The sequence below is a fragment of the Oncorhynchus tshawytscha genome, linkage group LG19, assembly GCF_018296145.1.
Source record: "Oncorhynchus tshawytscha isolate Ot180627B linkage group LG19, Otsh_v2.0, whole genome shotgun sequence".
Classification (NCBI taxonomy): domain Eukaryota; kingdom Metazoa; phylum Chordata; class Actinopteri; order Salmoniformes; family Salmonidae; genus Oncorhynchus; species Oncorhynchus tshawytscha.
In genome coordinates, this window is record NC_056447.1 from 1649414 (window position 1) to 1677138 (window position 27725).

General features: G+C 44.4%; 1 pseudogene; it reads right to left on the reverse strand.

Annotated features, from left to right (window-relative positions):
* LOC112218216 lies at positions 1 to 27390 on the reverse strand (annotated as a pseudogene).
* Positions 27391 to 27725: the final 335 nt, after the last annotated feature.

A 27725-nucleotide genomic window follows, 5' to 3' on the forward strand; every position in this document is an offset into this window, starting at 1 on the left:
TGAGAAAAACTAAGTATACAATTTATTTCCATCACTTTTCCCAACCCATTTGAAGGTTTCTAAAAACGCAGCAATCACCTTGGTGGAGGATGAGCTTCATTACCATCTCAAAACCTTTCAGGAGAGTCCAACCAAAACCTTGTAGACGCTTCATGCAAATGACAATTTTGTATGGAGGTATTTAGAGATTCATCCCATAAAAGTAATGGTTTGTAAAAACAAAAAAAGGGAAGACATTTATAGCTTGACCGGTACATATGAAAACTGACCTGAAAAAAACATTTTCATTTCTGCAGGAAGGAGAGAATAATATGTTTGGGAATCGTAACAGGTACACTAAGTGACAGAAAAGAAACGAGCGCAGCACAAAACCTAAATGATTCATGAGCCTATTTGTGTGATTCTGTATCAGTTATCATTTAACGCGGGACACCTCCGTAGTGTCAATCACGAGTGGAGTACAATAAAAGTTCCTTGACGCAGAAGCTGCTTTAAGAGCTTCCATGACTGGCAAAAAACACTGATCCTACCCATGGGAATCTTTGTCTTCCCCGTCACTGAATAAGCACATCGTTGGAACACAACTATGACACCGCACTGTTACTCTTATAATAAATTCAATTTTGAAAATGTGCAAAGACACCAGCTGTGAACATACTAGCATTGAAAAGTTGAGTCAATTGTGGCTTACAATTCTAATAACTGGACTCCATAAAATAACTTTGCTAAACTAGGATCTCTTTAAGAAAATCAAAAAAGGTTAAAAAAAGTAGGAAAATAGTGTTCTCTTGTCTTCTTATCTCCCTTTCTTTACCAACGAGAACATACAGCAACATTTAATAGTAACGCACCAATGAAATATATCCCAAATAAAATTGCACATGGTTAATCCAGCAGATACCGTACTGCTTGAACCTGCTGTTATAGAGCGTCTTTAGGCTGTCATAAGCATGACATAGCAGCAATGTACAGTGTTACTCCTTCGGGCTAAATGCTCAGAACGTTGGAGACAAATGTAATGTAAAGAGCTGATAAATGTATAAGACTCTATTCTTGAGGACAGACAATCATATCAATATTACAAAATGTGTTTCTATCTGGAAGTTCTGTAACATTGCACCATCCTGAACAGACCCCAGGTGTCGTTGGTGGTAATAATACATTGTATTAGCTGCAAACAGTTAGGACTTTTCTATTTATTTAACGAGGCAAGTCAGTTAAGAACAAATGGCGGCCTATCCCGGCCAAACCCAAACGACGCTGGGCCAATTGTGTGCCGCCCTATGGGACTCCCAATCACGGCCGGTTGTGATACAGCCTGGAATCGAACCAGGGACTGTAGTGACGCCTCAAGCACTGAGATGCAATGCCTTAGACCCCTGCGCCACTCGGGAGCCCTTATAAACAGACTATATAATTGATGTCATGCTTTTAACGGCGATGTGAGCGTTCTTTGACAGAGTTCCAGGAAAGTGTTCACAGAGACTCTACAGAGGGTATGTGAAAAAAAAACTTTACAGATTAAATGAACAAGGTATTGCACAGACTAATAAAAAGGCAACAATAAATATACACCAAATTCATGGAACATTTACATTACAATTTTAGTCAGGCTTTTGGAAGATTTTAGGATCAGTTTAGTGTCAGTTGGTGGAGGGGGAGGAAAGACTTAACTAGTCATCCCATTCGTCATCATCTTCAAAATCCTCTTCGTCATCATCATCATCTTCATCTAGGAAATGACAAAACAAACTTGTAAACAAAGCATAGATGTACATCTTTATTTTGAGGGACACTGGCAATAACACAATTCAGATGAGTACTTCAATTCAACGTTTTGACAACTGCTCACCAATCAATGCCTGCTCGGCACAAGACTTTATTCGGACGTTAAATTAAAGCCTAGGCATTAACTCAGGAAGCTAATGTATATCATTTCCATCACACTGACAGTGTGCACCTACCTGAGGAGTGGATGGCTTTGCTCCTCTTCTGCATTACTTCCATAAGTGCCCCCACTATGCCTGCCGAGGGTGCTGGTGTAGGGGAGCCAGAGTCTGGGCCGTCTGGTACCTGACACGCGCGCGCACACACACACAGTTACAAACATGGAAATGCACACAAACATGCACAGACAAAAATGGTACACTTACAGTTTTGAGCTGGATGCCCTGCCGTATCTGGTCGAGCAGTGCATCGCGCCCCACAGTGGTGGCCGGTGGTTTGGAGACCGGTGCCTCCACCTTCTTCAGCTGGGTGCCCCCACGGATCTGCTCCAGCAGGGCCGACTTACCCCCCGAGCCCTGGGGTGAGCGGGACAACGGCACACCACAGTCCAACTCTGGAGGGGGCGGGGGTCCAGGTGGGGGTGGTGGAGGTGGTGGAGGGGCTCCACAACCGGAGGGTGGTGGTGCTGGTGGGGGAGGTGGTGGTGCGGCCTGGGGTGCTGTGTTGGCATGTAAGGGTGGAGGAGGTGGTGGTGGTGGCTGGTGGTGGCTCCCTCTGGTGGGGGGCGGGGGTGGAAGGGGGTTCCTAGGGCACCAGGCCTGGAGGGCGGGGGTGGGGGAGGGGCCGAGGTGGGGGCCCGAGAGGGTGGAGGTGGGGGGCACCCCGGCCACCTCGCAATGGTGGTGGTGGGGGAGCTGGGCCCGAGCTGTGGGGCGGGGTAGGGGGAGGTGGGCCTCCCCGAGAGGGAGGAGGTGGTGGGGCTGCGTGGGACAGAGAGGGAAAGAGAAAGTCAGTTAAGGAGTCGCAATATTCCATCCAGCAGGGTTCAAATTACTGGGGTGCACAAGAGTACTGCACGGTCCCAATACAAATCACAGTTCTTTCACTTAATAAGCACTGAAAATGAATGTTGTTTCCAATTATAGGTTACCCCCAAGAGTTAATGTGTCATTCAAACCCTGTCATCCAGATACTCTGTTTCAAAGCACTCCAATGCACAGCCAAAACAACTCCCAGCACAGCGATGTGGCATTTAACATTCAAAATCAAACAGTGCTAAAAACTAAAACACTCTACCACAACTCTCCAATCCATGCTTGATTTTCTGAGTCGAGTAGTAGAATACCTGGATCCCCATTAAGATTTTTAAAAATTAGTTAGACTTCTGGTACGTTCAACGTTCAAGAGCTCAGAAATTCACTTCTGGCAACATTTTCTATTATAGCCTTTCAACTCTGTTCATTAAAAATTCACACAAACCACAAGCTAGTTAGCTTTATCCGGTCAAGCATGTCAAAGCTCACAGTCAACACCTAAGGCAGAAACACACTAACCACAACTCTATGGAAACACACAGTCAGTTACCCAACACACCACCTGCAAGGCCCTGGAAAAATAACACATAATTAAGCCCCATCTGGCTTTCGCCATCTCATTACCAGTGGAGTGCATTCTCAACAAGGAAGTTCATCACATTCACAGTGGGTGGAATCCTTAATACTTCGAGATACACGGAACTCAGACGACGGTTCAGGTGAGCTCACCTTGCCTACGGAGCTCGTTCTTGACGGCCTCCACCCCTCCTTTCTTTTCGATGAAGTCGTAGATGACCTTGGAGGTCTCCTTGTCTTTGAGTTGCGCCTCTGAGATGCCACACATGTCAAACAGGTTCTTCAGCTCTGGGTCCAGGTTATTCAACTGGGACAGAGAAAGGGGGACACAGAGAAAGAGCTGGTCAGGAAAATCAATAAAACAAGACACAGGCTAGCATCTGTGGTGTTTTGTAAAGGGCTACAAAGACGCTGTACAACCATGGCCTAAAATAAAAAAAATGCAATGGCAATATCATTTAACTCATGAAAACTTCATATTGAGCACACAATAAACAAATGACTTTGTCAATCTAAGTGCCATCCTGCCTCCTGGTGGATTAAAAGGGGAATTGCACCTGGTGGTGCACACAACAATAACCCCAAACACACATCAAACTCCACAAAGAAATGGTACATTGAACACAAAAATCAACATTTCGCAATGGCCATCTCAGTCTCCGGACTTGAAACCCATTGAAAACCTGTGGTTTGAATTTAAGAAGTTAGGCCACAAGAGTAGACGAAGGATATCAAGGATCTGGAAAAATTCTGTATGGGAGGAATGGTATAACCCTCCCAACGTGTTCTCCAATTTCATAAAACATTTTAGAAAAAGGCTGTGTCATTATCCTCTCAAGGGGCGGATGCTAGAGCCCCAATAAATTTGACCAATATCTGTTTTGTATTACTTGTTAAATAAAATCTCTAAGTAATTGTATTCCATTTTTTGAGCATACAATATAGCTCAGTATTTGTATTATTCATTTTATAGTATTTTTTGCTCATCTTTATAAAAGGGTGCCAATCATTACAGACCTGGCTATGTATTCAGTGTCTGCTAAATGGAATTTTTATATTATACACTGAGTGTACAAACTGCTGTTTCAATGACAGACTGACCAGGTGAAAGATGACCAGTTAAATCCACTTCAAATCAGTGTCGATGAAGGGCAGGAGACATATTAAAGAAGGATTTTTAAGCTTCGATACAATTGAGACACTGGGTACGTGTGCCATTCAGAGATTTAATGGGCAAGACAAAAAAGATTTAAGCGCTTTTGAACGGGCATACCGGTTTGTGTCTAGAACTGCAACGCTGCTGGGTTTTTTCAAGCTCAACAGTTTCCCGGATGTATGAAGAATGGTCCACCACCCAAAGGACATCCGGCCAACTTGACCCAACTGTGCAAAGCTTTGGAGTCAACATGGGCCAGCATCCCTGTGGAACGCTTGACACCTTGAAGAGTCCACACCCAGATGAACTGAAGCTGTTCTGAGTGCAAACTAATTGCTCGCACCTGCTTGCCAGACAGGCAGGTCTTGGCAGGGGAGCTGTGCTGAGATGAACGTTGGGCTTGTAGCCTTTGCAAAAATCCGCATTGTACTCACCAGAACGGGGGAAGGTTGTCGTTGGCTGCTGGGTAGGGCAGCCGGGGACAAAGACCGGTAGTAAGTGGGAATTTGGGAAACCAGACAAGATAGTGGGGTTGCTAGGAGTGCGAGCCATCTCCCCAGTGTTTGCAAAACAGCGTGCTGCAAGTGTAGTGCGCTCCATTAACCTACGTAATTAATCACACCAAAACCTACGCTGATCAACCTGAATCAGAATATAGCCTAGTTGTTGTTCCTGTCCAGATTGATTCAGTGCACCGTGGATTAGCCACTAGCCACTGCCAGTCGGACTCCAACCGCCCCAACGGTGATGCCCAGACCCATGAGGGGCCCCGTAAACTAGGAGAGCTGTTTTTAAATGTTACATTTAAAATGTTCAATGTTGTCTATGCCCTCTTTCATTGGCCTAGTCTTAAATGTTTTTAGAAATATATATATATATTTTTTAAAATCAGTCAGCATCCACAGCGTGGGAGCGAACTGAACGGGTATGTTCTATGACTTCACTATCAGGTGTGGGTCTCTGAACAGTGTGTAGGCTATTATGCCCCTTGGGGTGCAGTGAATTTGCATGTTTGTACAATTGCGTTTCATTGGGCTAGGCCCGGATTACAGTGAAGTAGTAGTAGAACCTTGGATGTTCAGTTCTCCTTAACCGTATATCTCACTAGTGTGTGAAGTGTCACTTTTTACCACGTTATCACTATCGTTATCTTCTTCGGGTCATTGCAGCACTTCCGATTGAGTTATGGACAGATTATTTTTTAAACATACAAAATATTGCCACTTGTCCTGTAAAAAATGTAACATAATTACCCTCAAAATAATTTTCCACCAACAGATGTGTGTCAATGCACCACACAACCAATAAACAAAACATACTGGCATGGATTGCGTTAACACCACAATAAATAGACAAACCGAAAACAGATCCTTCCCTACCCAGTATCAAAGGCTTGGCAATCTCTGAATGTCATTAAACTTTTTGCTGTTTTGTAACAATCTCTTTCCATTTGTCAAATTGCTTCTGCACAGCTTGGATTGCATATGCTACAGTAATATAAAGGACTGAATGCACGTCTAATTTATAAATCGACACCTTAAAAAAAAAAAACCATAGCTACACCTATGGGCTTCTATGTTTTTCTGTTGTGCGTAATGTGCGGTAGCCTATATCCTAGGCTACGTATTGGATAACGGCACAATCAATTGGGCTTGGGCTCATAAAATGTATTCAATATATGGCTTATCAGGCTCAGGTAGCATCATGATTGCATTTTCATGCAGATCGAAGCTCTAAATCAAATCCAGACATTCATATGCTTTAGAATGACTCTTCTGGTTTGGGTGGGAAATACTGGGTTACCCGGGAGCAAAGTGATTATTCTTGGGATGGAACATTTGTAAAATACCGGGAAAATATTAAACCCCAGTCTGTAGCTTATTCTTTAGATGTCTGTGGCTGCTGGTGAACCATGATGTGCAGACATAATCAAAGTGACACTGGAACTGGCACACTTGCCATTCTTCAGGGTGTCTAAAGGTTTCCATCCAATTGGCAACAGATTTTCATGTGAATACGGACAATGTGACCGACCGGGAATTTTTTTATTTACCTGACATTTGAGAAATTTACCGGACATCCATATTTATGCCTCTAACTTTCTCATTCATCATTATTCACGATTCATTGAGGATTATCCGTAATCTTGGTAGCATTCACATCATTTTAAAAATTTACAATAAAGGTGACTCCAAAAGTTGACACAATATATTATCTACCATTAATTTCTATTGGGCACAAAATACTCTGAAACACAACCAAAACAAACAGCAAATTCCTCCAACAAATCTGTAGTCACAAGCCTGATGTAGTCATTACGTACTAGGAATATGGGACTAAATACTTAACCTTTGACTACTTTAACACAAGTGAATTTGTCCCAATACTTTTGCTCTCCTAAAATGGCGGGACTATATACAAAAAGTGCTGTAATTTCTACGGTTTAGAAATATGGATTTCTACGGTTTACCCGATATGGATTAAAATACCATCAAGTTAAAGCTGACAGTCTGCGCGTTAACCTCAGTCATTGTATAATTTCAAAGTGCTATGAGTACAGAGCCAAAACAACAACAAAAATTGTCACTGTCCCAATACTTTTATAGCTCACTGTATTTGGCGCATGGAGATAGATGAGGAAATTTAGCTAGATGAGGAAATTTAGCTAGAATGGAAGAAATGATATAGTAAAACATGCAAAATAGCAAATGTAAACCCCCAAAATAAAAAGCACTACCTCCCCCATCAGTAAATTGCGATCTGTCCCTTAGAGACTGCAGGAATTTAGTAGGTTGCCTGGCATTTTCCGCATGTGGTCTTATTAAATTGTGTAGTTAATAAAGATCATTGTTTGCCATATCTGTGTTGAGTTTTGGTGTCCTATTCTCTGACGCCGGAACATACCGGTCAAACAAGGTCTGCTCAATCCAGTAATGGGGTCACCTAAACGTGCTTTATTACTTTGAGAAGTTACATGGCACAGGTAGCCTAGGTCTACATCTATGTGTAAAACAGGTACTCAGCGTTGACAGAACCCCCCTCCCCCCCACAATGAATAAATTCACAAAGCTCATCACTGGAATGAAATAAACCAAAACGTGTTTCTCACAAGTGTAGCAAAGGTTATCCACTCCGACAAAGAGAACAGTAAATTACTAATAATATATTGAATGTATCATCAGAAATTACCGTAACTAAACAATTATTGTAGATTAGAAATGATGGGAATTAACAGTAAATGTACTACTAGTGATATGTAATGGGGGAAATGATTGATTGTTAGTCTAAAGGAAAACAATTCACACAATAATGTTATGAAACAAGTGCACAAGAATTGGCGGGAGAGAGCGCATTCTGGAAAGAGACGAGCCTTGTGCATCTAAGCTACGGCTGGGCAGTATACCGTATTTCACTATATACTGGTATTTTATTTTACCTTTATTTAACTAGGCAAGTCAGTTAAGAACCAATTCTTATTTTCAATGACGGCCTAGGAACAGTGGGTTAACTGCCTGTTCAGGGGCAGAACGACAGATTTGTACCTTGTCAGCTCGGGGGTTTGAACTTGCAACCTTCCGGTTATTAATCCAATGCTCTAACCACTAGCCTACTCTTAAACGGTGTCAGGTCGAATGAAGTAGCCATTTATGGAAAACAAATGCAATTGCACTTATTTTCTCAATTTTACCAAATTGCTTGGCGTGCCAATACCCTCGTGGAGCACCTAAAAGTACATTCACACACTACGGAGACGGATTGTACGTCAATGTAGGTTTTCATCAAAAAAGGGATGGCTTCTCCAGTATTCTACGTCATGTTGTACCATCTGAAAATTGGGACACATTGTATTATTCCTTCCGCAGCCATGGGGGCATAGTCATCAAAGATATTTATAACTAACCCCAGATAGTTCATCTGTGTCTTTTACAGTGGAAGCAAATGGAGCATAATGGGCAGAAAAAGCAGAGGTGGGCAAAGCCAAGCACGAGCAAGCATGTATTTGCATATTTCCGTTAGGGAAAGCCTCCTCTGTGAAGCGCAGGAGAAGTGAGTGCAAACTGAATTCGACCTTGCACTCTTTCTAAACAACGGGGAACTTTCTTCACAGGGGAACTGATCAACTCTATGAAACTAAGTGCACTATTTTCATATAACAGATTCTAGTTTTGGGAACAGAAAAATGTATTGAGATCAGCTGTTTGCCCAGTGTCACCAAGTTCCATCCTCTCCCACTACCGGACTTCCTCTCACTAACAAATTTGGTGATGAGATATCGTTCTAAATGGATGCTTCACGTGTCTGGCTTACCCCTTCTGTCTGTGGTGTCATCGCTTGGTTCCTTGATTTGATTTATAGGCTATATATATATATCAAAGTAGCCGACTTTGCATTGTTAATCTCAGCGACTTTTCAAACAGTAAACCAAACAACAAGAATTAACCCAAAAAGGTATTTTGTTTAGAAGAAATAACTAGTGATTCCAGGCTATTGTGAAATAGTAGAACCTGCAGCTGTTTTTTTTTCTCCGTGACAAAAACATGAAGTTCTATTTTTTTTGTTGATATCGAATGACAAGCAGGATATCAAACTGGCATAATGTTTTAGGTTACACCGGCAAGTCAAAAAAATATTTCCCAGGATATATTTTTTAAATTAGAAATCTGAATATTTCGCATGGAGCTTTGGGAAGCTAAAAAGGATAGATAGCTTATATGTTTTGAGCCAGGCTAAAGCTAGCTAGCCACTACTAGCAAGAGTTACAAAAATCTAAAACTTTGCTTTCGCCCCCTTGTGATTGGGAAGTTACCAAATGGTGTCCACTGCTCAAAAAATATAATATTCCACCCAGGCACGTAGATCAACAGAGTGAACCTTTATGTTGACGCTGCCCATCTTAGGGTGATGGACTGTGCCTGCGGCCTCCGCAATGTATTAGTCCACTGAGACAGACGAGGTGTCAGGGAGGTGTCTCGTGTGCCACGACTAGGAGGTGTCTCGTGTGCCACGACTAAAAACAAGTCTCTTGACCAACAGCCTATCGTCCAAACGATAAACCAGTCAACTAAATGGGGTCAGCCCTATTATATATTACACAGTGCCTTCAGAAAGTATTCACACCCCTTGACAACCCTTAAAAACACGTTTTTGAAACTGCATTAAAAGTAACTGCAGTCAACTGGTATTTTGGACACAGTGATTGCAGAATAACTGCAGTTATTGCATTATTGAGGTCTGGGCTTTGACTAGGCCATTCCAAGACATTTAAATGTTTCCCCTTAAACCACTCAAGTGTTGCTTTAGCAGTATGCTTAGGGTCATTGTCCTGCTGGAAGGTGAACCTCTATCCCAGTCTCAAATCTCTGGAAGATTGAAACAAGTTTACCTAAAAAATGTCCCTGTATTTAGCACCATCCATCATTCCTTTAATTCAGACCAGTTTCTCAGTTCCTGCCGATGAAAAACATCCCCACAGCATGATGCTGCCATCACCATGATTGACTGTGGGGATGGTATTCTCGGGGCGATGTGAGGTGTTGGGTTTGCGCCAGACATAGCATTTTCCTTGATGACCAAAAAGCTCAATTTTAGTCTCATCTGACCAGATTATCTTCTTCCATATGTTTGGGGAGTCTCCCACATGCCTTTTGGTGAACACCAAACGTGTTTGCTTATTTTTTTTCGTTAATCAATGGCTTTTTTTCTGGACAATCTTCCGTGAAGCCCAGCTCTGTGGAGTGTACGGCTTAAAGTGGTCCCATGGACAGATACTCCAATCTCTGCTGTGTAGTTTTGCAGCTCCTTCAGGATTATCTTTGGTCTCTTTGTTGCCTCTGATTAATGCCCTCCTTGCCTGGTCTGAGTTTTGGTGGGCGGCCCGCTCTTGGCAGGTTTGTTGCGGTGCCAGATTCTTTCCATGTTTTAATAATGGATTTAATGGCTCTGTGGGATGTTCAAAGTTTTGGATATTTTTTTTTATAACCCAACCCTGATCTGTACTTCTCCACAACTTTGTCCCTGACCTGTTTGTAGATCTCCTTGGTCATGGTGCTGCTTTCTTGGTGGTGTCCCTTGCTTAGTATTGTTGCAGACTCTGGGGCCTTTCAGAACAGGACAGAACCATGTGACACTTAAATAAAGTCCATCTGTGTGCAATCTAACCAATTATGTGACTTTTGAGGGTAATTGGTTGCATCAGACTGTATTTAGGGGCTTCATAGCAAAGGGGGTGAATACATATCCACGCACCCCTTTTCCGTTTTTTATTTTTTCCATTTCACTAATTTGGAATATTTTGTGTATGTCCATTACATGCAATCCAAATAAAAATATATTTAAATTCCAGGTTGTAATGCAAAAAAATAGGAAGGGGGTTGAATACTTTTACAAGGCACTGTATGACCTTCTTAAAACAATTCCATATGGTAGCTTACTAGAACCCCCCCACCCCCACACGGCTTAGACAGGGTTTAGACTGTATAGGGTTTTGTTCAAGTTAGGAAGACGCATAGAGAGAAAATGCATGAAAATTAACTAATGTTCCATTCATTTGCGCTTACCTCGGGTCGGAATCGGGGAATATGTGCTTAAGCCAACTTCTCTGACAGTTGTCTGAATGGCATGACAAAGATTGTCAGATGCCTAATTGTTAGGTCTAATATTGGCAAAAACACTTTTTGGGTGACCGAGCAGAAACATTGAGTTTTGGGCAACACTCCCAAACATATGTGATGGTGATGATTGATGAACTGCAGAACACAGGTATTCTATGAGGATCAACTGACTTATGACTTGCGCTACTGAAGCATAGCTGCCCAAAAACAGTGACCAACAATTTTCCGGAATATTCTGGGTTGCAGGAGAGGCTTGTATGACGGCATTGGATGCATGATAAATATGTGCTGTATACAAATGAGGCCATTGTGTGGGTCAATCATGAGTCGACCACACAGGTCACCATTGTGTGCCCATGAAGGATCCGGTGTGTGTGTGTGTGTGGTACTCACATCGAAGCCTGTGTTTGGGTCCCAGCCCACATGGCCGATGTGCCTGAAGAGAGACAGACAAGGATGAGAACATACATACACGTGTACCCACAAGCAAGCCGATTCACAAACGTGTGTGGGTGTGCATTGCAACAATCACGTGCAAGCACAGACACTCATGAAAGACCACTCACTTGTGCGCACACACACAAACACACAGCGAGGGTCAATTATGAATGCAGACAAACACAACTGAGCCATTGAAAAGGTTCTCAAGACACAAAGAACACCCTCAAACATGAGTGACAAGCTCAATACGTTACACAACTTCAGAGAGCATACATTCAGAAAAACTCCCGCTGCGCCACATCTCTCTACACAGACCCGTCTGAAGTGTAATCTCGACGGAAGTGTGGTCCACTCACTGGAAGTTGCTGGGGGTGCCTATGTCTGCCTTGGTGAGCTTCTTCCTCTTGCACTTGACTTTCTTCTCCTTCTTGCTGAGGCTGCTGTGCAGCATGTTGTTGATGTGGTGTGGCTGGGGAAGCTGCTGCTGAGAGTTGTGGAAGCGCACATTGTTAATCTCTGGGTTCTTGATGTCCACTGTGGCCATAGGGAGAGCCGGGCCTATAGAAGGAGGGAGAGATGGAGGAAGAAAATGAGAAGCTTCTAAAACTAGCTCAGAACCACTACTGGGAAGCTCAGAAGCAGTGTTTCTCTCCCGAAATGAGGTGGAGTCAATCCAAAAGGTCGTCCTTTGGTTTCTTAGCATACTGGACAAGTTATATTACACAGGACAAACAGATCATACACAATCATTTTAAATATGAATCATTTCAAAAAAGTAACATTTAGTTTGCATACTTGACTGGTAGTAAAAAGACAACTGTATAACTTGGCCTGTGTTGTGACTATGGTAGTCTCTGAAGTCCATCAATATTGCAATCTTTAAAATGTTTTTAAATATAAATATATAGAAACAAGGGAAAAAGTTCAAGACTGAGCAAGACAGCTAACAATGAAGGACCACACACAATAAAACAGTATTTCGATGTATTTAGCACTATTTCAAAATAGTGTACAGACAACAAACAATAGAGGGCACCAATTGTCTATACAAATGTCAGGGCCTTAGTGAATATCATCTGTAGAAGCCGAAAACCAGCATGTGCCAAACAAAGTCAGTACAAATTCCATTAAAATTATTACATTTATGAAAAACATTGATGCAATTATGTAAATTATGTGCATTAATTGCTTAATTCACTAGAATTTAAATGGGATCATGGACATGAACTCTGACTGACGACAACCCTACCGTTGAACACCGCTCTCAGCCAGCTCTTAGTCCTCGGCTCTTCTAGCACCACACACCCCTCATTTGCCTCTTCATCATCCTCTTCCTCAAAAGGACAAGGGCGGGATGGACATGAACTCTTCATGACGACAACTCTACCATTAAATACCTCTTTAAACCAGCTCTTAATCCTCGGTTCCTCTAGCACCACACCCCCCTCCTTTTCCTCTTCATCCTCCTCCTCTCTCTCTTCCTCAAAAGGACAGGGGCAGGACAACAGCATATAAAGCCCATCCACGAGCAACACTGGACACCCAAGCAGACCCAACCAGTCTCCCAACTTCAACTCACTGTCCAATGACTCTGTTAAAGACAGGCTTGATAAAGAGGTTGTGCAATACATCCTTGTGCCATCCATATGATAGTGTTGGGTAGACCAACCGACTGGCGAGGCTCTCAGACTGCCTGTGGCTACACAAAGGAATAGCACAGCACAACTAAAGAAACGGTGACAGAATCAAACTGGCTCAAAGACAGTGCTTGTCCTCCCATTGTGTGTCTTTGTTCCTTATGTGACATCAGTCATATTAAAGAAAAGGGGGGAAAAAAAGAGCTTGGGCAACTTTAGAGCTGGAAGCCATGTTGCTGCTTGGACAATTCAAATATACTCTTGTTGATCATCTGTTGCTTGGTTTAAAATTCTGCTAATTCTTTGGAATGTTAATGGTAAAAATTACCCAGGAGGCACCAACATGGCTGCTATAAAACGTACACGATGTTGTCTAGGAACATTATAATAATGACTTCTGATTGAAACTGCAATGGCCAACAAACAGAGCTACAGTAGTTCTGTGAACTACTCTTGCATGAGGAATAACCTTACGTGAGACCTAGGTTAGGCTTCAGTTCAGCGGGATAACAGTCTTATGGCATGCACATGATTCGGGTTTAACCCCAGTTAGTCACACAAACTCTCAATACATGGTGTGGTCAAACCTCCCCCCTGTCCCGGCATTTGATTACGCTCCTCGAGTCCATGTTAATCTCCACAATATGCAGATGGGTCAGACATAAATCAGTAATCTACAGCTAATCCCAACCAAATCCCTGGATTTCCTACAAATGTTAGAAGTCTCAGCTATCGACGAGGACTTTGAAAGCTCCTTCACCATGAGACATGTTTACCCTCATTATTGTACATCACCAGAAGCTTTCAATGGAAAACGTGCAACAAATCCCTGTAGTGGTACCATACAGATGGTTGTCTTTGGCTGTATGAAAGTCAATGATTGACAGATAATGTCAATGGTTGTCCAGTCCATATTAGGGTTCAGAAACCTCATAAATGTAATGATTAAATATCACAGATATTAAAGCGCACACGGTCAGCATGACAGTGAATTATGACAAGGAAAACAAATTGGGGGAGGGAAGCAAAAGACCTCAAGACTTCTCCATCATGGTTGACAACTCCACGGTGTTCCCATCCCAGAGTGCAAAGAACCATGGATTGACCCTGGACAACACCCTGTCATTCTCTGAAAACATAAAAGCGGTGACTCACTCCTGCAGGTTCATGCTCTGCAACATCTTTAGAGTATGACCCTTCCTCACACAGAAAGCGGCGCAGGTCCTAATCCAGGCACTCGTCATCTCCCATCGAGACTACTAAAACACTAGCTGGGCTCCCTGCTTGTGCCATCATACCCCTGCACCTTATCCAGAACGCTGCAGCCCGCTTTGGGAGAACCTGGGAATGTTGAACACGCTCCTCTGCACAATCCACTGGCTTCCAGTCGAAGCTCGGAGACACCACAAAACCAGAGTGCTTGCCTACGGAGCAGTAAAGGGAACTGCTCTTCCCTACCTTCAGGCTCTGCTCAAACCCTACAACCCAACCCGAGCACTCCGTTCTGCCACCGTCGGTCTCTTGGCCCTCCCCCCTACGGGGAGGTCTTGTCCCGCTCAGCCCAGTCAAAGCTCTTCTCTGTTCTGGCACCCAATGGCGGAACCAGCTTCCCCCTGACGCTAGGACAGCAGAGTCCCTGTCCATCTTCCGAAAACATCTGAAACCCTACCTCTTCAAAGAGTATTTTAAATTAAACTCACAGCGATGTGTGTATGTGTGTGTACACATGCATCTACTCCAATACATTTGATTTCACTTGACTGATTATAGGAGAACTACGCTTTTAAATGGTAAAATAACCAAAGATTACATTTTAATAAAACATGTTGAAGGTCAAATTTGGACTAACCAAATTGGTACAAATCAAAGAATGGACAACATACCATTTGCAGGGTCACATCTTTTCTCTGCAAAACAAAATGGGAACAATTATAATTTCGCAGCCAATTCAAGTGGGCTTTGGCACAGCTATCAGAGCGACAGAGAGTGTCGATGGAAGTGTCGAAGGACAAAGTGTCTGGAAAGTGTTCAGAGTGAGTTTATGAGAGTCATGGACAAAAGGAAATGCCATGGAAGTCCACGGAAAGGTTGGAGAAAATACCAGTTCCATTCAGATCCTGGGAGCCAAATGCATTTCACTCAGGAGGAGAAGGATGCATTTTCACAAGTTCAGAAAATATGAACAAAAAAAAGACAAGAAGTGCTGGTGCAGAATGAAAGCTAGTGTCCCTACCATACCATTACAGTAGACCCCTTCCCGGCCCCACGTCTGAAAGCACACTCCTCACAGCAAGAGCAGCAAACTTCAAAGGCCGGCATGGAGAGAGAAACAGAGAGATGTAGAGAAGCCAGAGAGGAACACCACTGCAGCCTTTAGCGCAGAAAGACCCTCTTCTGTTTTTACTGTACAGAAACCGTGCCGTCGGAAAGTATTTAGACCCCTTGACTTTTTCCACATTTTGTGAAGTTACAGCCTTATCCAAAAAATGATTACGTCCTCCCCCCCCCTCAATCTACACACAATGGGAGTTTTTTTAAAAGTGTTTGCTAATTTATTAAAAATAAAAACATTTACATAAGTATTCAGACTCTTTACGCAGTACTGTGTTGAAGCACCTTTGGCAGCGAATACAGTCTCAAGTTTTCTTGCGTATGACGCTAAAAGCTTGCCACATCTGTATTTGGGGAGTTTCTCCCATTCTTCTGCAGATTCTGTCAAGCTCGGTCAGGCTGGATGGCGAGCGTTGCTGCTCAGCCATTATCAGGTCTCTACAGAGATGTTCGATCGGGTTCAAGTCCGGGCTCTGGATGGGCCACTCAAGGACATTCACAGACTTGTCCCGAAGCCACTCCTGCTTCGTCTTTGCTGTGTGCTTAGGGTCGTTGTCCTGTTGGAAGGTGAACCTTCACCACAGTCTGAGATCCTGAGCAGGTTTTCATCAAGGATCTCGTTGTACTTTGCACGGTTCATCTTTGCCTTGATCCTGACTAGTCTCCCAGTCCCTGCCGCTGAAAAACATCCCCACAGCATGCTGCCACCACCATGATTCATCGTAGGGATGGTGCCAGGTTTTCTCCAGACGTGACTGTTCGCATTCAGGCCAAAGAGTTCAAAATTGGTTTCATCATACCAGAGAATATTCTTTCTCATGGTCTGAGAGTCTTTAGGTGCCTTTTGGCAAACTCCAAGCAGGCTGTCATGTGCCTTTTACTGAGGAGTGGTTTCCATCTGGCCACTACCATAAAGGCCTCATTGGTGGAGTGCTGCACTGGCCTCAGTGGTTGTCCTTCTGGAAGATTCTCCCATCTTCACAGGGGAACTCTAGAGCTCTGTCAGAGTGACCGTCGTCTTCTTGTACACCTCCCTGACCAAGGCCCTTCTCCTCAGAGGGCTCAGTTTGGCCGGACGGCAAGCTCTAGGAAGAGTCTTGGTGGTTACAAAATTCTTCCATTTAAGAATGGAGGCAACTGTGTTCTTGGGGACCTTCAATGCTGCAGACAGTTTTTGGTACCCTTCCCCAGATATGTGCCTCAACACAATCCTGTCTCTGAGCTCTACGGTCAAAACCATTGACGTCATGGCTTGGTTTTTGCTATGACATGCACTGTCAACTGTGGGACGTTTATATAGACAGGTATGTGCCTTTCCAAATCATGTCCAATCAATTGAATTTGCCACAGGTGGACTCCAATCAAGTTGTAGAAACATCTCAAGGATGATCAATGGAAAAGGATGCACCCGAGCTAAATTTCGAGTCTCATAGCATAGGGTCTAAATACTTATGTAAATAAGGTATTTCGGTTTTTTAGACTGGCTGTAAGGTAACATGTGGAAAAAGTCAAGGGGTCTGAATACTTTCCGAAGACACTGTATATCACTGAGTTTCCAACAGCAACCAGCAGGAAAAATTTGACACAGGGCTCAATTCCAAAACAATTCCTAGACCGTTGTTGACCCCAAATGAACCCCCTCGCAGGTCTGAGTTACAAGATGGGTCTCAGGTAATAGAGGGATCGGCTTGGGATCGGGCCCTGTGGTCTTGTTAGTAGTAGCGCAGGAAGAGAAATTGAAGCTTCCTCCCCTTCCTCTGTCCAGAAGATGAAAGGTTGAGGTGGTGAGAAAGCAGATGTAGAGTAGACTGAGCACACCGAGCCACTGTAGTTACCCGTTTTACGTTGGCGTCTGCCGAGTAGCTCGTTAAGTGCGGCTCTAAATCGCTTGGCCTCTTCCTCGCTAGCGAAGTTCAGGCCTACCTGGCAGTTCTGGAGATAAAGAGAGTAAAGAAAGATCAGTCTTTTTTTTAAGACACTGTCCTTGTGGGGTCCAAAAGCTTTCAAGCGGCGAGATTTCATACTTACATCTCCTGCGAATGAAATGAAATACGACCTGGAACTGTTGATTGAGAAGTTATTGTAGAGCTCCTGTTCAAACATGGTTTTCCCTTCCTGAAGAGAGAGAAATAACATTCATTAGTGAACTGCCTTTTGGCAGCAGAGGGAATTCCTCAGGAAAGGGACTCAGTGTTAGGCTAGCTTCAACCATCCTTCATCTACTTCACTCACCTTGATGTCAAAGACCCTGATGAAGTAGGACCTCAGAGGGTTATCCTTGATCAGACAGGCTACTCCGCAGCACCTCTTCATCCAGGATGAGCTCCTGTCTGCCCCATACACCTGGACCACCGCTGAGCACAGGGTCTAAGGACGAATTTACGGTGGGAGTGTTACAGCAAAGTAAAAACACTATAGTGACACATACAGAGACAAAGAGCTTGTCAAATGTTTTGATAATAAAATGTGATTAAGAAGTGCAGCATTAGATTGCACATTATCTTCGGTCTTCACAAAACTACCTTAACTAGTGGAATGCCTCTAGGGGGAAATGTGTAAATGATGGCCATATAGAGGAAGCGGACCACATACACGAACAGGAAACACTGATTACTTGCCCCAAGAGCATAGTACAACATTTGCAGATAATACACCCTGAGAATATCTGATAGGGAATGATGACAGACATAGCCAGTGGCCACACAATCTAAAGCTTTGTTTGCTTCAAGGACACAGAGCGACCTGTGCCAATCACAAAACGAGATGAGGAAATACCATTCTAGCTTGCTTCCTCTTCAGTGATTTATTATTGCGGGTAGGAGAGAAAGAACATGAGGAAGCACTTCTCTCCTCAACCTCACACCTCATCATAACACAGGAAAGGTCACTGGCCAGACCATAGGCCACTGGCCAGACCATAGGCCACTGGCCAGACCATAGGCCACTGGCCAGACCATAGGCCACTGGCCAGACCATAGGCCACTGGCCAGACCATAGGCCACTGGCCAGACCATAGGCCACTGGCCAGACCATAGGCCACTGGCCAGACCATAGGCCACTGGCCAGACCATAGGCCACTAACCAGACCATAGGTCACTGGCCAGACCATAGGTCACTGGCCAGACCATAGGCCACTAACCAGACCATAGGCCACTAACCAGACCATAGGTCACTAACCAGACCATAGGTCACTAACCAGACCATAGGTCACTAACCAGACCATAGGTCACTAACCAGACCATAGGTCACTAACCAGACCATAGGTCACTAACCAGACCATAGGTCACTAACCAGACCATAGGCCACTAACCAGACCATAGGTCACTAACCAGACCATAGGTCACTAACCAGACCATAGGTCACTAACCAGACCATAGGTCACTAACCAGACCATAGGTCACTAACCAGACCATAGGCCACTAACCAGACCATAGGTCACTAACCAGACCATAGGTCACTAACCAGACCATAGGTCACTAACCAGACCATAGGCCACTAACCAGACCATAGGTCACTAACCAGACCATAGGCCACTAACCAGACCATAGGTCACTAACCAGACCATAGGTCACTAACCAGACCATAGGCCACTAACCAGACCATAGGTCACTGGCCAGACCATAGGCCACTGGCCAGACCATAGGCACTAACCAGACCATAGGCCACTAACCAGACCATAGGTCACTGGCCAGACCATAGGTCACTGGCCAGACCATAGGTCACTGGCCAGACCATAGGTCACTGGCCAGACCATAGGTCACTGGCCAGACCATAGGTCACTGGCCAGACCATAGGTCACTAACCAGACCATAGGTCACTAACCAGACCATAGGCCACTAACCAGACCATAGGCCACTAACCAGACCATAGGCCACTAACCAGACCATAGGCCACTAACCAGACCATAGGCCACTAACCAGACCATAGGCCACTGGCCAGACCATAGGCCACTGGCCAGACCATAGGCCACTGGCCAGACCATAGGCCACTAACCAGACCATAGGCCACTGGCCAGACCATAGGCCACTGGCCAGACCATAGGTCTGGCCAGACCATAGGTCACTGGCCAGACCATAGGCCACTGGCCAGACCATAGGCCACTGGCCAGACCATAGGCCACTAGCCAGACCATAGGCCACTGGCCAGACCATAGGCCACTGGCCAGACCATAGGCCACTGGCCAGACCATAGGCCACTGGCCAGACCATAGGTCACTGGCCAGACCATAGGTCACTGGCCAGACCATAGGCCACTGGCCAGACCATAGGTCACTGGGCCAGACCATAGGTCACTAACCAGACCATAGGTCACACTGGCCAGACCATAGGTCACTGGCCAGACCATAGGTCACTAACCAGACCATAGGTCACTGGCCAGACCATAGGTCACTAACCAGACCATAGGCCACTGGCCAGACCATAGGTCACTGGCCAGACCATAGGCCACTGGCCAGACCATAGGCCACTAACCAGACCATAGGCCACTAACCAGACCATAGGCCACTGGCCAACCATAGGCCACTGGCCAGACCATAGGCCACTAACCAGACCATAGGCCACTGGCCAGACCATAGGCCACTGGCCAGACCATAGGCCACTGGCCAGACCATAGGCCACTGGCCAGACCATAGGCCACTAGCCAGACCATAGGCCACTGGCCAGACCATAGGCCACTAACCAGACCATAGGCCACTGGCCAGACCATAGGTCACTGGCCAGACCATAGGCCACTGGCCAGACCATAGGCCACTAACCAGACCATAGGCCACTAACCAGACCATAGGCCACTAACCAGACCATAGGCCACTGGCCACCATAGGTCACTGGCCAGACCATAGGTCACTAACCAGACCATAGGTCACTGGCCAGACCATAGGTCACTAACCAGACCATAGGTCACTAACCAGACCATAGGTCACTAACCAGACCATAGGTCACTAACCAGACCATAGGTCACTAACCAGACCATAGGCCACTAACCAGACCATAGGCCACTAACCAGACCATAGGCCACTGGCCAGACCATAGGCCACTAACCAGACCATAGGCCACTGGCCAGACCATAGGCCACTGGCCAGACCATAGGCCACTAACCAGACCATAGGCCACTAACCAGACCATAGGCCACTAGCCAGACCATAGGCCACTGGCCAGACCATAGGTCACTGGCCAGACCATAGGCCACTAACCAGACCATAGGCCACTGGCCAGACCATAGGCCACTGGCCAGACCATAGGTCACTGGCCAGACCATAGGTCACTGGCCAGACCATAGGCCACTAGCCAGACCATAGGCCACTAACCACCATGGCCACTGGCCAGACCATAGGCCACTAGCCAGACCATAGGTCACACTAGGCCAGACCATAGGCCACTAACCAGACCATAGGCCACTGGCCAGACCATAGGCCACTAGCCAGACCAGACCACCATAGGCCACTAACCAGACCATAGGCCACTAACCAGACCATAGGCCACTAACCAGACCATAGGCCACTAACCAGACCATAGGCCACTGGCCAGACCATAGGCCACTGGCCAGACCATAGGCCACTAACCAGACCATAGGCCACTAGCCAGACCATAGGCCACTGGCCAGACCATAGGCCACTAACCAGACCATAGGCCACTGGCCAGACCATAGGCCACTAACCAGACCATAGGCCACTAACCAGACCATAGGCCACTAACCAGACCATAGGTCACTAACCAGACCATAGGCCACTAACCAGACCATAGGCCACTAACCAGACCATAGGCCACTAACCAGACCATAGGCCACTAACCAGACCATAGGCCACTAACCAGACCATAGGCCACTAACCAGACCATAGGCCACTGGCCAGACCATAGGCCACTAACCAGACCATAGGCCACTGGCCAGACCATAGGCCACTGGCCAGACCATAGGTCCACTGGCCAGACCATAGGCCACTGGCCAGACCATAGGCCACTAGCCAGACCATAGGCCACTAGCCAGACCATAGGCCACTAGCCAGACCATAGGCCACTAACCAGACCATAGGCCACTAACCAGACCATAGGCCACTAACCAGACCATAGGCCACTGGCCAGACCATAGGCCACTAGCCAGACCATAGGCCACTAGCCAGACCATAGGCCACCAGACCATAGGCCACAACCAGACCATAGGTCACTGGCCAGACCATAGGCCACTGGCCAGACCATAGGCCACTGGCCAGACCATAGGTCACTGGCCAGACCATAGGCCACTAACCAGACCATAGGCCACTAACCAGACCATAGGCCACTAACCAGACCATAGGTCACTGGCCAGACCATAGGCCACTGGCCAGACCATAGGCCACTAACCAGACCATAGGCCACTAACCAGACCATAGGCCACTAACCAGACCATAGGCCACTAACCAGACCATAGGCCACTAACCAGACCATAGGCCACTAACCAGACCATAGGTCACTAACCAGACCATAGGCCACTGGCCAGACCATAGGCCACTGGCCAGACCATAGGCCACTGGCCAGACCATAGGTCACTGGCCAGACCATAGGTCACTGGCCAGACCATAGGTCACTGGCCAGACCATAGGTCACTGGCCAGACCATAGGCCACTGGCCAGACCATAGGCCACTGGCCAGACCATAGGCCACTAGCCAGACCATAGGCCACTGGCCAGACCATAGGCCACTGGCCAGACCATAGGCCACTGGCCAGACCATAGGCCACTGGCCAGACCATAGGCCACTGGCCAGACCATAGGCCACTGGCCAGACCATAGGCCACTGGCCAGACCATAGGCCACTAGCCAGACCATAGGTCACTAGCCAGACCATAGGCCACTAGCCAGACCATAGGCCACTAGCCAGACCATAGTACATTGGATTTGATTAGTTAGGACACCCCAAAAATGTGGTTTTATTTTTTTGCCTGATTACGTTTATTTTTTCCCCAAAAATTCTGTTTTCCCCCTTGGTTTTTCCAGTTCTCAGGTTTCCACTATCAAAAAAAAGAGAGATGTTCTAAGTCCACAAAAAATGCTTAGATTAGGCTGGCAATAATATACTGCCTATAAGAACATCCAATTGTCAAATGTATATGAAATACAAATGGTAGAGAGAAATAGTCCTAAAATAACTACAACCTAAAACTTCTTAACTGGGAATATTGAAGACTCATGTTAAAAGGAACCACCAGCTTTCATGTGTTCTCATGTTCTGAGCAAGGAACTTAAACGTTAGCTTTTTTACATGGCACATATTGCACTTTTACTTTCTTCTCTAACATTGTGGTTTTGCATTATTTAAACCAAATTGAACATATTTCAATATTTATTTGAGGCTAAATTGATTTAATGTATGTATTATATTAAGTTAAAATAAAAGTGTTCATTCAGTATTGTTGTAATTGTCATTATTACAAATATATATCAAAATCGTTCGATTAATCTGTATCGGCTATCTTTGGTCCTCCAATAAATAGGTATCGGTGTTGAAAAATCGTAATCAATCGACCTCTAGTATACACATACACTCCAGGGATTTTCATTATTTTTTACATTGTAGAATAAAAGCGAAGACATCAAAACTAAGAAATAGCACATATCGAATCATGTAGAAATCAAAAAAGTGTTTAAAATATATTTTGATTTGAATGAGATTCTTCAAAGCAGCCACCCTGTGCATTTTTGACAGATTTGCACACTTTTGGCATTCTCTCAACCAGCTTCACCTGGAATGCTTTTCAAACAGTCTTGAAGGAGTTTCCCTAATGCTGAGCACTTTTCGGCTGCTTTTCCTTCAATCTGCGATCAAACTCACCCCAAACATCTCAACTGGGTTGATGTCGGGTGATTGTGGAGGCCTGGTCATCTGATGCAGCACTCCATCACTCTCCTTCTTGGTCAAATAGCCCTTACACAGCCTGGAGATGTGTTGGGTCATTGTCATGTTGAAAAACAAACGATAGTCCCACTAAGCGCAAACCAGATGGGATGGCATATCGCTGCAGAATGCTGTGGTAGCCATGCTGGTTAAGTGTGATTTGAATTCTAAATAAATCAGACAGTGTCACCAGCAAAGCACTAAAACACCATCACACCTCCTCCTCCATACTCAACGGTGGGAACTACACATGTGGAGATCATCCGTTCATCGTCTCACAAAGACACGGCAGTTGGAACCAAAAATCTTAAATGTGGACTCATCAGAACAAAGGACAGATTTCCACAGGTCTAATGAGCATTGCTCGTGTTTCTTTGTCCAAGCAAGACTCTTCTTATTATTGGTGTCCTTTAGTAGTGGTTTCTTTGCAGCAATTCAACCATGAAAGCATGATTCACACAGTCTCCTCTGAACAGATGAAGTTGAGATGTGTCTGTTACTTGAACTCTTGTGAAGCATTTATTTGGGCTGCAATTTCTGAGCCAGAAACTCTAATGAACTTATCCTCTGCAGCAGAGGTAACTCTGGGTCTTCCTTTCCTGTGGGGGTCCTCATGAGGGCCAGTTTCATGTTTTTTGGCGACTGCACTTGAAGGAAGTTTCAAAGTTGAGAAATTTTCCAAATTGACTGACCTTCATGTCTTAAAGTAATGATGGACTGCCTTTTCTCTTTGCTCATTTAAGCTGTTCTTGCCATAACATGGACTTGGTATTTTACCAAATAGGGCTATCTTCTGTATACCACTCCTATGTTGTCAAAACACAACTGATTGGCTCACATGCATAAAGGAAAGAAATTCCACAAATGTACTTTTACCAAGGCACACCTGTTAATTGAAATGCATTCCCTGGAATGAGTAGGTGTCCATATTTTTGACTGGTACTAATACACACACAAAAGTTTGGGGTAATGTAGAAATGTCCTTGTTTTTGTTTTGAAAGAAAAGCACATTTTTATCCATTAAAATAACATCAATTTGATCAGAAATACAGGGTAGACATTGTTACTGTTGTAAATTACTATTGTAGCTGGAAACAGCAGATTTTTTATGGAATATCTACATAGGCGTACAGAGTCCCATTATCAGCAAGCATCACTCCTGTGTTCCAATGGCAGTGTGCTAGCTAATCCAAATTTGTCATTTTAAAGGGCTAATTGATCATGAGAAAACACTTTTGCAATTATGTTAGCACAGCTGAAAACTGTGTCCTGATTAAAGAAGCAATAAAACTGGCCTTCAGACCAGTTGAGTATTTGGAGCATCAGCATTTGTGGGTTTGATTACAGGCAGAAACAAAGACCTTTCTTCTGAAACTCGTCAGTCTATTCTTGTTCTGAGAAATTAAGGCAATTCCATGCGAGAAATTGCCAAGAAACTGAAGATCTTGTACAACGCTGTGTACTATTCCCTTCACAGAACAGTGCAAACTGGCCCTAACCAGAATAGAAAGGAGTGGGAGGCCCTGGTGCACAACTGAGCAAGAGGACAAGTACATTAGAGTGTCTAGTTTGAGAAACAGATACCTCACAAGTCCTCAAGTGGCAGCTTCATCAAATAGTACCCGCAAAACAACAGTCTCAACGTCAACAGTGAAGAGGTGACTCCGGGATGCTGGCCTTCTAGGCAGTGTTGCAAAGAAAAAGCCATATCTCAGACTGGCCAATAAAAAGAAACCATTAAGATGGGCAATAGAACACAGCTTAACCGTATGGTACGTAAGAAGTGCCCATCAAGCCAATTTAACTTGTGGGAGGTGCTTCATGGGGTGAAATCTCTTCAGATTACCTCAACAAATTGACAACTAAAATGCCAAAGGTAGTAACTGCTGCAAATGGAGGATTCTTTGACAAAAGCTACATTTTAAGGACAATTATTATTTAAATTAAAAGTCATTATTTATTACCTTGTCAACGTCTTGTCTATATTTCCTATTGATTTTGCAACTCATTTCATGTATGTTTTCATGGAATAAGGACATTACTAAGTGACCCCAAACTTTTGAACGGCAGTATATATAGGTTTGTTTTTTTATTGCTTGTGGCGGCAATGATTTAGCAGCAGTGGCCCGCAGCTGCTAAATGATTCTAGGGGAAACACTGTTAAACCACATCAGGAGACCACTTCAATTCAAGTGCAAACCAGTCAGAGACCATTGTTTGGTTAGCGATGTTTCTATAGCGCTTATGTGATTGCAGAATTTGCAAAACAAATGGCCACTGGATTGATGCAAATAATCACGATATCATTCTGCCAGGTAGGAATAGGCTACTCTGTAGTTTAATTGAGAAGGTTTGCAGTCTGAAAGTGTACTGTGTACCGATATGTGCACAGAACACAGATAGGGCATAAGTCAATCCAGATCAGTATGTTCTCAATCCCCATGGTAGGAAAAATGTTAAGGGATAAAAAGAACACACATATCAAGCTATGGCTCTGTCTTACTAGACACTCAGCTTTGACTTACGGCAAATGGTGATATGTTATTTATTTAGACAGTGTACTGTAGGCTATAGTAGTCGTTCCACTGGGCTGCCATTTGACACTTACTGTAATCTAATGCAGCTTCTCAATAATAAACTGATTTGACTTTCACCCTTACAAAAAACAATTGTAGTAAAAGTGCAGTAACTACAGTCAAATATTTTTGGATGCAGTATTTGCAGAATACTGCCCTCCGACTGCAGTTATACTGCAATCCCACAGCAATCTTTTTTTTTTGTAAAGGGCACAACTACCTTCTTAGCCTTTATTTAGCATTGGGGAAATAGTTGCTTCTTCCCGCAACCAACCTGTGTTATCTGTGTAAACAATGGGACGAGGCAAGGATAATACGTTCTGAACATATTCCAAACACGGATTTGACAGCGATCGTTATCAAATAAAAACAAAATACTGACGTGCAAACATGCCAGACAGACTGCAGTGCATCAGTTGGTTGAGTAACGTTAAGTTGTCCATTTTATATCACACACCGTAGCGTTCAACCTTAACTTAGGTCAACACTATCGGTCATGTTTATTAATGTTTACTGTTTACAGCCAAGCCAGGCGAAAACCACTAATACTCCAGAGGCACACGTTATATTTCCAAGCCAATTTCTTGACAGCAAATCCATCTGACAGGCAAGCAGTTCTGCTTATCCAAACATCGTTCCAGCAAAGCCATGGAAAAAGATGCTGAGCTGTCATGCGTCTTATCGGCCTACAGCCAGGTTATTTCCTAACGTTAGCCTACATAACACTAACATTTAGCCTAACACGTTATTTTGCAACGGTGCAGGTAGACAAATTGCACTTGAACTTGAGAGCGTGGCATGGTCGTAAACAAGACAACTTACATTGCATTTCCTGCCCAGGTAGTTGAATAGGCATTCGTTCTCTTGCGGGGTGAGGAGTATGGAGCCAATATTTCCAACCCGCCGCTGCTGAGAATGGCTATTCATGTTCGTAAATAACTTCTCAATAAACAAAATTAACTGTTTTACTCTTGAACATTACATCAAATTGGTGCAGCCTTTGGTCGCCATGGCCTGCAACCGGATAATCTCATGACGTTGTTTCTAAGGTAGAGGTCTGCAAAATGAAATATTTCAGGATCCTGGTTGTTGGATAACAACCTCCATGACTAAACGGTGGGAACCCCAATCTTTGCAGAATGCAAATTCTAAACTTTCATTCCGAACTCCAGCTGCAACATCGATACATCCATCCAACATGGCAGAGTAAAGGAACAACCATTCCAATGAAGATAGGGGTCATGGAGAAATATACAAATACTATTCAATTGAAGGGCAGGGCTTTCCGAACGAAATTAATTTCCATTCAAAAAAGATGTTGCCTGTCGTCTTTAAATGTTTTGATGTTATAATAAAACGAGGATGCCAAAATATCCCGAACTATGAAATGGTCTCGCCCTATTTCCCAGTGGATGTTGTAACATGAATGCAGTATAGTGAGAGGTTGCGCGTGGAGCTGGGCAGGGACTGGTGTTGGTTACTTATGAGGGAGGAGCTACTACTGTTGTCATATTTTTAAGAAGATGGATACAATGTTACATATGTACAATATAGCCTACTTTATTACATTTTGGGCACAAATACTTTATATTTCTTATAATTGAGTTAAATTGTTATCAATATGGATATTTTGGAGTTTTAAAACAAGTCCAAAAGCTATATCATAATTTGAACATGGGGGCATGACTAACATGACTCATGTTTTCAGGTTTAATGTCCTCTAGCCTTATACTACCACACTGCACAGTTCTTCAGTCACCCCAACAACTGAGC